Raw genomic sequence first — 10,063 nt, 5'->3', positions numbered from 1 at the left:
TGCCTTTTGTGTCTATTGATTGGATTCTTGTTGTCTCATCCCCTGTACTCCATTAGAATCCTCGCTGACTTAACAATAATGCAAAGCTAGACAAAATTTGTACAGATTTTTATATGCTCTTGCATCTACAGCCTATTTAAAAGTTTGCATAAGCAAGACAGTGTAAGTAGAAATGATGGGCGACATGAAAAAGTATTTCACTTCATCACATCAGAAAGAAAATCTCAGAGAAGATGAGAATACTTAATGGTGGAACTTCTCATTTCAATTTTAAATAGTCATGTCTGAACATCTGAAAAGACTCCTGTGCTTCAGGCACGCTGAAATTAAAATAGAAGCGCGATGTGAGATTACAGATTACAAAACTAGTGAGCACAGCTGCTGTGTGCAGGGCAGGGACCGGCCCTCTTTCCCAACCCGTTTGTGTAAGACAGGCCGACTTGGGAGTGGCATTCCCCTACTGTGGCCAAAGGCCAAAGGGCCTTCACCCCGGGAGAACAGTTTTCAGGCGCTGTTTCCTATTCATTTGCTCTCAGTCTCAATACTTAATTTACTGCTTCCAAGGGGAAACGCGTGTGTTGTTATACACAAAGACGTGTGGGTTATATATGACACTCACACGCGTAGATGTGGCCATATAACACGTATCGTTACCTATTTTTCAGTATTAGTCTAAAGGCTTTCTGTTTATGGGATCAAGCAAACAAATCTCAGGAATAATGATTAAGTAACTCAAAAAGATCTAAAGGCCGTAGATGGTAGAACAAAAGGGTGCAAAGCTGTCCTGTGGAGATGTGGTTTTTAGATCCCTGAGTAGTTCAGTCCCCTCTGTACAGACCACACGTGTGTTCGTCACCATTTCTTCATTCTTTCGCTTCACGGGTTTATCCATGTCCCAAAGGGAAGAGGGAAACCATGAGGGGACCTGGTCTCTCTGTCTTCTCGGTGCTCACTGGCACTAGGGATCTGACGATGGAGAACTCAAAGTCGTCCATGAGCCCATGACAAGGTAGGCGCCCCAGCTCCCTGAGCATTCCAGGAGTGCAAGGGAGGCAGAGGGGTGCCAGCAGGCGTGAGCTCGCCACCCGGGCCTCTCTAAGGCGTACGCACGAAGTACAGGATGTCTAGGAACGCTCAGAGGCGTCTTTGGAACTGCTTGCGAAGTGTCACTAATAACAGTGGAAAGAAAACAGGAGTGGAAAGAAGGACCTCGGATCCTTCTTGTGGTACCTGGCCTTTCCAGCACACATGGTTTATACAGTTTGTTAATGTCTGGTGGCTAAAAGGAAATTATTTATTCTATGTTTATTTTTTGCTATAGGGCACAGATGCTGTCCTGAGACAGACAGACAGACAGACAGACAGACCCACACACACAGAGAGAGAGAGAGAAAACACCCCTGGGGGGGGCAGCCATACTGGACTCCCTTCTCCTTCATTCTCCTCTCAAGATTTTGGGCATGCACACACACACGCCTGGTGTGATTTTTCACATGATTTTCAAGTTGCCAGGTCTGGGACTTGACCCATTCTGTCAGCCATGTAGGATCCAGCCGCCTTAACCTCCATGCCATCTGCATGTTGGCCAGATTAAAGATATTTTGGCTTTATTTTCCGGACTTTATAGACATCTATCTGACACCCAAGAACAGCTATCTTACAGGTTGTGGCAGATGGCACAGGAAAGAGAGGAAGGGAGAGAGGGCCAGCGACCCGTTTACACCCGGACTCTGCAGGGAGTGAGTGCAACCAGCATACGTCCGTCTCCATCCTGCATCCGCAGCCACGGCGGCGCGGCAGATAACAGTGCTGCCTCCCACCTGGGACGTTTTTTTTTTTTTGGAGAGATTTTCACTGTAGGGCACGTGCGCTCGCCAGACAGACAGAGAGAGACATAGAGACAGAAAGCGAGAAATCACCCCCCAGGGGGGATGGTCATACCGCAATCCCTTCTCCTCCATTCTCCTCTCGGGATCTTGGGCACGCACGCACACGCGCCTGGCGTGAGTTTTAAGCCACCGGGTCCGGGACGTGAACCGCGGGCGACTACGTGGGAGTCCAGCGACATAGCCATTACGCTAACTGCTGATTCCCCCACCTAGGACGTTTGTTAGGGGCAGATGGATGAATGAAAGGGGTCAATGAGGATCTAAGTGAGCTGCCTGGCAGGTGCTTCCACACAGGAAGTGCTCAGTAAGTACCGACACAAGCGGCGTGTGTACAAGCAATGCCATAACTAAAAAGGCGTTTTGACTATGAGAAACAAAAACAATAATTTTTTATAAAACATCTTGAAATCAAAATGATTAGTTCAGTTTAATTAGAAATTAAATTTCAGCAGTCAATGCAGCATGTCTTGAATAGGTAGGTAGAACAGGTAAAAATGTACATGGATTTTTGGTTATGAGGTAAGAAAAAGACGTTTCTTTTTGTAAAAAAAAAAAAAAATGCCAAAAGCGCATGTGCTTACTGGAGAGAGACACAGAGAGCGTGGGACAGAGGAGGAATGCAGGAGGGACGGTCACCTAATCCCTTCTCCTCCATTTCTCCCTCCTTGTGGACTTTGGGCACACATGCACACTTGCCCGGCATCTTTCTCAAGCTGCCGGGTTCAGGATTTCAGCTATGCAGGAGGCCATCTGGGATCCAGCTGTCTTAGCACCAGGCCACCAGCTGGACCATGAAAAAGATTTCTAAAAGAAGTTATAGCATGGGGAAGAAGCACATGGTGACCCTTTTGAGGGGTTCATAAGATGCACAGAGGCAACTCGGTCCCCTTGTGGATGTGTGCTGGACACATAAATGCAGTGAGCCTGGCAGTTGCCTGCGTGGTGTGAAGGCTGAGACAAGGAAGGCCACCTTTGAACAAAGACATCTTCCCCAAAGTGAATGGCAGTCCTCAAGCATGTGTAAAGTACTCTTGCTTGGGAGGAAAATCATACTTGCCAACTAATGCATTACTGCATTTTCCCATCTCTGACCCATGAAGACCCATCACTTGGCAGAGTTCAGACCCAAAGAGACTTGTGAACGTGGTGGGGAAATTCTGATGAGAAGTGGCCTTAGCAGAGGTACCAAACGGGGCACCAGACTGAGTAACAGGGGTGCTCCGGGGATGAAGCACTACAGGAAGAGTTTCTCATTCTGCCGAGGTCAGAGACAGATAGGTGTCCTCACACTGCATTAGAGTAGATGGCATTTCTTGGGGTCAACAAGTGGTTAAGGACCACCACATGCTGGACTCCCACATGGCCAACCACAGTTTTAGTCCCAGGTAGGGAGGTTTAAAAATCATGCTGAGCATATGTGTATGTGTGCCCAAAAACTTGACAGGAGAGTGGAGGAGGAAGGATTGTGGCATGGCCATCCTCCTTAGGGGGCAATTTCTCACTGTCCTCCTCTTTCTTTGGCAAGCACACGTACCCTATGGCAAAACCCTAAAAAAAATTTAAAAATAAAATAAAATAAAGAAGGAGAAGTGACGTCTCTATAGGAAGGCCTGTTTTAGCTTAAACTTTAACATTACACTTCACTTGAACAATATGATATTCAATTGACCTTCCATCCTTTCTTAATCTGATTGACTTTTCACATATTTATGGCCTGTCTCTCTTTGTTAATTAATTAATTTATTCAAGACAAGTAGATTGATTACTTCCTGTGGCTCAGGCATTGTAGTTAAGGTGGAGAAACAAAAATAAAATCAGACATAGCCCTGCCTGAGGGGAACGGACCATCTAGATGGGCAGTCACGTGACTAGACCACTGCAATAACAACGTGATAAATAAGAGAGATTAGTACAGAATGTTGTGGAAAGCAGAAAATGGCAGCCGACTATGGAAGATTTCAGAAAGTTTCAGGAAGACCTCACAGAGAAGCCAGGTCTTAGAGGATGGATAGAATTATTCCAAGGAAGGAGAGGTGTGGGCTTCCTGGTTACAGACACAAGTAAACCCAAACAGTCTGGAAAGTAGGGAGTTTGATGAGGACAAAGGAGGCTATGGTGGGGCCGGCCACAGCATGGGGCTCTGCAGTGTGCAGTCCTAGAGCCTACTGCAGTTCTGCTCTCGGTTCCTGAGAACGGATGAACCCATGCTGGGGATCGGTTCACCTAAGATCGGGACTAGCTGAAGAACTGGGGAAGTGGGTGGTGGCATGACGGGCCAGTAGGTGGTATGGTGATTAAGGCACTGGATCCCACATGGCCAGCTTTGCAGTTTTAGTTCCAACCCAGCAACCTGAGTCTCACGAGAAGCATACATGTGCCTAAAATCCCGGAAGGAGAGTGGAGGAGAAGGGGTTGTGGGATGTGGCCATCACCCCGGGGAATGATTGCTCACTTTCTCTACTCTCTCTCTCTATCTTTTGCTGGTGAGTGCACATGCTCTGTAGATGAGCCAAGGAAGATTTTAAGAAGGTGCAGGACCCGAGTGGATCTGGATGTTAAAGTGATTGTCCTGCCAGCCCTGGAGTAGACAGATGGAAAGGAGGAAGAGGAAGGTCACAAGGGGTCTTGCAAGCAGACTAGGCGGACACATACAGACCTCCCAGGCTTCAGCTGGCCAGTCCCTACCCCTCCACACCTGTCAGTGAGCTATTGACTCTCATCCATTCAGCAACTTTTTGTAGAGGTCCTACTCAGTGCAAGACACCTGGCACTGCCGAAAGCTACAAAATAACTTAGACATAAACTCTTGACTTCAGTTTCTTAGGATCTCCTAAACATGAAGAGAGCCTGGAGTAGGTTATTTGTTGGCGTAAAGAAAAGGAGATGAACACGAGAAAGGAGAGGGTGGAACACAATCCCCAACACTCGTTCATTATTTTTAGTGCTTAATGCTGTCACCACATGTGTGACAGGGTACACTGAACGTGCAGTTAAAACGCTTGGGCTTAAATACTGCCTGCCTCCTATACACTACAGGAACTGGGCAAGGCACTCAATCTCCCCATACCTCGCTTTTTAAATAGATAAATTAAAAAGTGGTTGTCTTAAAGGTTCTGCAGCGCTAGGGGACCAGCAGTTAGCGTAATGGCTATGTCGCTGGACTCCCACGTAGTCGACCGCGGTTCGAGTCCCGGACCCGGCGGCTTAAACTCACGCCGGGCACATGTGCGTTCATGCCCAAGATCCTGAGAGGAGAATGGAGGAGAAGGGATTGCGGCGTGGCCATCCCTCCTGGGGGGTGATTTATCGCTTTCTGTCTCTCTCTGTCTTTCTGGAGAGCGCACATGCCCTATAGCAAAACAAACAAACAAACAAACAAACAAAACACCTCTCCAAAAAAAAGAAAAAAAGAAAAAAAAGGTTCTGCAGCGCTATTTCAGTTTAGCACACGGAACTTACGGAGTAGTCAGCATGTATTTGGTGACTGAACTAATGCAGAAGCTGTGTAATAAGATCTGGTAGAACACTGAGGTCACGTCAGATTCCGCTCTGGATTTCCACTCACTACACCCATGTCAGCTGCATGAGAAGCAGCTATAACCAAATCCACAAGGCTGGCCCGGGTCCGGTGCCCAGGAGGCATGAGAAGCCATAATAATTGAATGTTGACTGGGATGGAATGTGGGAGGGCCAAGCGTCCACCTAACACCATAAAAAGGACGCCACTCTCTCCACAAGGCAAGTGGCAACCTGGGGACAATGTAGGTGATGACAGCTGCTAGAAATGTCATCACCCATGCCAAGCCAGGACAGGAGCTGGGGAGATAGTAGGCCATGTCATCCTATTTCCCCACACCTGCTCTCAACCCCACCAAGGGCCAAACCAACACAACAGGAAAGGATGAGTAGAAGGACGGGAAAAATCAGTGCGTCACCAGTTCCTAAAGTTCCCCAAATACCTTCTGAACTTTTTCATGAGACCTCATAACATCTAAAGTCCTTGAGGAGCTCTCTAGGTTCCAACATCCCTGACAAAGGAATATAAATATATAATGTACACTTAATCAAAACAGTCTTACACCTGCTCCCTCCTACTAAAAATGATGGGAAAAACCATCTGTATTGCCCTCTCTGGACAAATAAAACTTCTTCTCTTCCAAAGTCTTTCGGAAGGTAATTAGATGCCTTAAGTGTGGGGGTAATTTAAGATTTTGTTCATCTCCAAAACTGTTGACAATATGTTAAGCAGATGGAGGTCATTTCTTTAATTTCTCTCCCTCTCTCTCAGCTCTGATGCGGATATGCTGACATGAACGTTTTACGTTATGTGTGAGAGACAGTCCTGCAAGTCCCAAAGGGGAGGCACATCAAGTTCTTTCAAATGATTTGACATTTTTGCCAATAACGTTGGATTAACTACAATAGAAACCCTTGGAATATTTCATGTGCAACTTCTGCATTTGGAGAAATAGGAGAGTGAGATATAAGAGAGAGAATGGGGGGCCAGCAGGTAGTGGGGTGGTTTAAGTGCTGGACTCCCACATGGCCAACTGCAGTTCAAGTCCTGGACCTGGTAGTTTGCTTTTTCACTTTCAGTCTCTCTCTGGTGGATGCACATGCTCTATAGAAAGTAATAATAATTACTTTAAAAATATAATAATTAAAAAAAAATGGAATACGCCAAATGAAAATATTTGGGGGCATTTTAATTCATTAAAACAAACTATTTTCTTGAGCACTCTGGAACCCCCTATATGTTGGTCTGGGATTCTAAAGGCAAAGTTTTTCATTCCTCAAATTGACAACAAAATCTTCCTCTCATGAAAAACTCAAGCTCTCAGCCTGACTGTGACTAGACGTAAATGAAGTCACAGGACTGGAATTGCAAGAGGCTTCTGCTGTCCTGTCTCCCCTCCCCCTTTCTAAACTCATTCTGTTGACTAAATACTTTCTCCTTTGATGTCTTTTAGGCATGTCCAAAGCTATAATTCACACATTACATTCACAAGAGCCTAATGCCTGAAAGTATTGCTCAGCAACTCCAATGTTTTCTCTGCTTTTGCTCCTCAAATTTTGCCTATAATTGATAAAAGCATGAAACACTGAGCAATTAATTAGAGGGCGAAGGGTGAAAGCCAGGGCACTGGATGTATGCGCTTCATCTACTAAACGCTCCAACAAAGTGTTCATTATTTTACATGAACTGGACTCTGTTTGAAAGAGACACTGGGGGTGTTTAGCATTCTAAAATTATATAATATTGTTGAGGTCAATTAGAGATCACGCAAACCGATGAGGACTTGAGAGTTATGCTGCAATGTTCAAAAGTAATATAAGAACACCATGATGCTTTCTCGTGCATCCCATTTGTTGGGAGAGCAAAGGTAATGATCCCAAAGACTTACCATTTTGTTTTCTTTTTTTTGAAAGGTTTTTGCTACAGGGCGCGTGCACTCGCCAGACAGACAGAGACAGACAGACAGACAGAAAGCAAGAAATCATCCCCCAGGGGGAATGGCCACGCCGCAATCCCTTCTCCTCCATTCTCCTCTCGGGATCTTGGGCACACATGCACACATGCCCAGTGTGAGTTTTAAGCCACCGGGTCCAGGACTTGAACCGCGGTTGACTACATGGGAGTCCAGTGACATAGCCATTATGCTAACTGCTGGTTCCAACTTACCATTTTCTTTGGACAACTGCAAGAGACTGAGAACTATGGGGTGTGGCATCTGGTCCCTAAAAGTTCATCCCTTGGGAAGTTAGAAAGCTTTCTTCACAAAGTGTAGAGGACCACTCTATCCTATATAAAAGCTGTAGGTCTTACCAAGATGGAAAATGTTAAATATAGTTTATTAGACTATTAAAAGTTTATGACATCACTTTGCTATCTCTAGTATTCATCAATAAACCCCCATTGATCTCTACAGGAATATTAACATAGCCTCGTGCGCAGTAATACCGATGTGCTCCAGCTTCAAAGATCCATTTACCTCACATGTGTAATTTGGCTTTTTCCTGCTGAGATAATACTCCCAGGTTTAATTGCCCATAGAGCAATGGGATAAATCAGCTATTTTGGATTGTATTAAACTGTCTATGCAGATGTGTAAAGCAACAACAACAACAACAAAAAACCCTGTACTAGATTGTTTATAAACTGCAAAAATTAGAATAAAAATGTTTCCTATAAGCCACAGATATACAACAAATATTTATAAATTTTGCAAACTAAAAATAAAAACCCTTAAGAAAGATACTTGGTTTGAGAACTCATACCATTTGCTATAAATATGTACAACAAATGTAAATTATAGATATGTGTGTGTGTGTGTGTATATATATATATACACACACACACACATATATATACACACACGCACACATAATTTTAAAAATACACTTGAGATATCAACCACTTCATTGTTTTGGAGGCAGAGAATTTAAAAAAATCTCAATAAACGTAAATGCATGTCGATTATTTTATACATGAACAGAGAATAAGCGATGGTGATGAATGAATGGATGAACAAATAAATGAAAATCTGAATTAATGATATAAACAAATGCATATAAAAAAACAAGTAAATTAACCAAGCCTGGACTCCCTTAAGAAATGTCAGGCTTCCTAGCTGACATTTACTTGCAGAAATTCATGACTTAATGATCAGCACTATTATGAGCGAAAAATCTCTTTATATAAAACAAATGCTTATCTCTTATGTGATAAACCTTTATAGTCATTTTCTAATTGATCCTCTGATTAGAGTCATTAACCAATGTAGGAATTACAGTACCTACACCTGGGAGAACTAATGAATGCACAGTCATGCACACACACAAAGGCCTACCCAAAAACATAAAATTAGTATTTCAGTAAAACACCTTAATCCTTGAAATAAGTAAAAAGAAATGCTCACTTGGTTTCTTTTATTCCTGCTTTTAAATTTTTTCTGTAGGGAACCAGCAGTTAGCATAATGGCTATGTCGCTGGACTCCCACGTAGTCGACTGCGGTTCGTGTCCCGGACCCAGTGGCTTAAAACTCACGCCGGGCGCATGTGCGTGAGTGACCAAGATCCCGAGAGGAGAATGGAGGAGAAGGGATTGCGGCGTGACCATCCCCCCTGGGGGGTGATTTCTCGCTTTCTGTCTCTCTGTCTCTCTCTTGTCTATCTGGCGAGCACACGTGCCCTATAGCAAAAATCTCTCCAAAAAAAAGAAAAAAAGAAAAGAAAAAAAATTTTTTCTGTTAAAGTTGTATCTTCATATACAAATTATAAGCCCTACATAGTATTTTAAAGAATTATTTAATTTAATTTATTATTATTATTTTAATTGGACCAGAAAGAGAGAGAGGGAGAGAAAGTGAGAAAGCAAGCCACCAGGTTCAGGACTCAAACCGCAGTTGGTCACGTGGGAATTCAGCACCTTAACCACCATGCTACCTGCTGGCCCCAAGCCCCACAAAGTTTTAAGTCAATTTCAAACTGATCTTCTGGCTTCTTTCTAAAAGCACTTCACTTCTAAATGACAATATACTATTAAACTAGATATTGAAATAACATGATAAATATTTGACCACAAAACCCTGGAACATAGTCACATTCTAAAACTTAAAAACAATTATCACAGAAATACATGAAGGTTATTTAGATATATTAAATATTGAAAGAGAAGATAAAAGACATTGTTTTTTAAATGAGAACTCTTCCAATATCTGGTAAAATCAGAGGATGACCAGACATGCACAAAATTAAAGATATTCAAAACAAAATGTATTTTATTTGAAAAACATGAAAATGTACCATTACCATGGAACCAGCAGTTAGCGTAATGGCTATGTCGCTGGACTCCCACGTAGTCAACCGCGGTTCTCGTCCCGGACCGGGTGGCTTAAAATTCATGCCGAGCGTGTGTGCGTGCATGCCCAAGATCCTGAGAGGAGAATGGAGGAGAAGAAATTGTGGCGTGGCCATCCCCCCCGGTGGGTGATTTTCTGCTTTCTGTCTCTCTGTCTCTCTCTGTCTGGTGAGCGCATGCGCCCTATAGCAAAAACCACTTAAAAGTAAAAAGGGAAAAAGTGAAATAAAATGTACCATTACCACATGGGTCTTAGGCCATTCTAATTTTAGTATGCCTCTCAATATGCTAAATCTATTACATATCAGGCAT

This window comes from Tupaia chinensis, unplaced genomic scaffold (assembly GCF_000334495.1).
Source record: "Tupaia chinensis unplaced genomic scaffold, TupChi_1.0 Scaffold000155_1, whole genome shotgun sequence".
Lineage (NCBI taxonomy): Eukaryota > Metazoa > Chordata > Mammalia > Scandentia > Tupaiidae > Tupaia > Tupaia belangeri.
Note: the sequence above shows the minus strand (reverse complement) of the source record.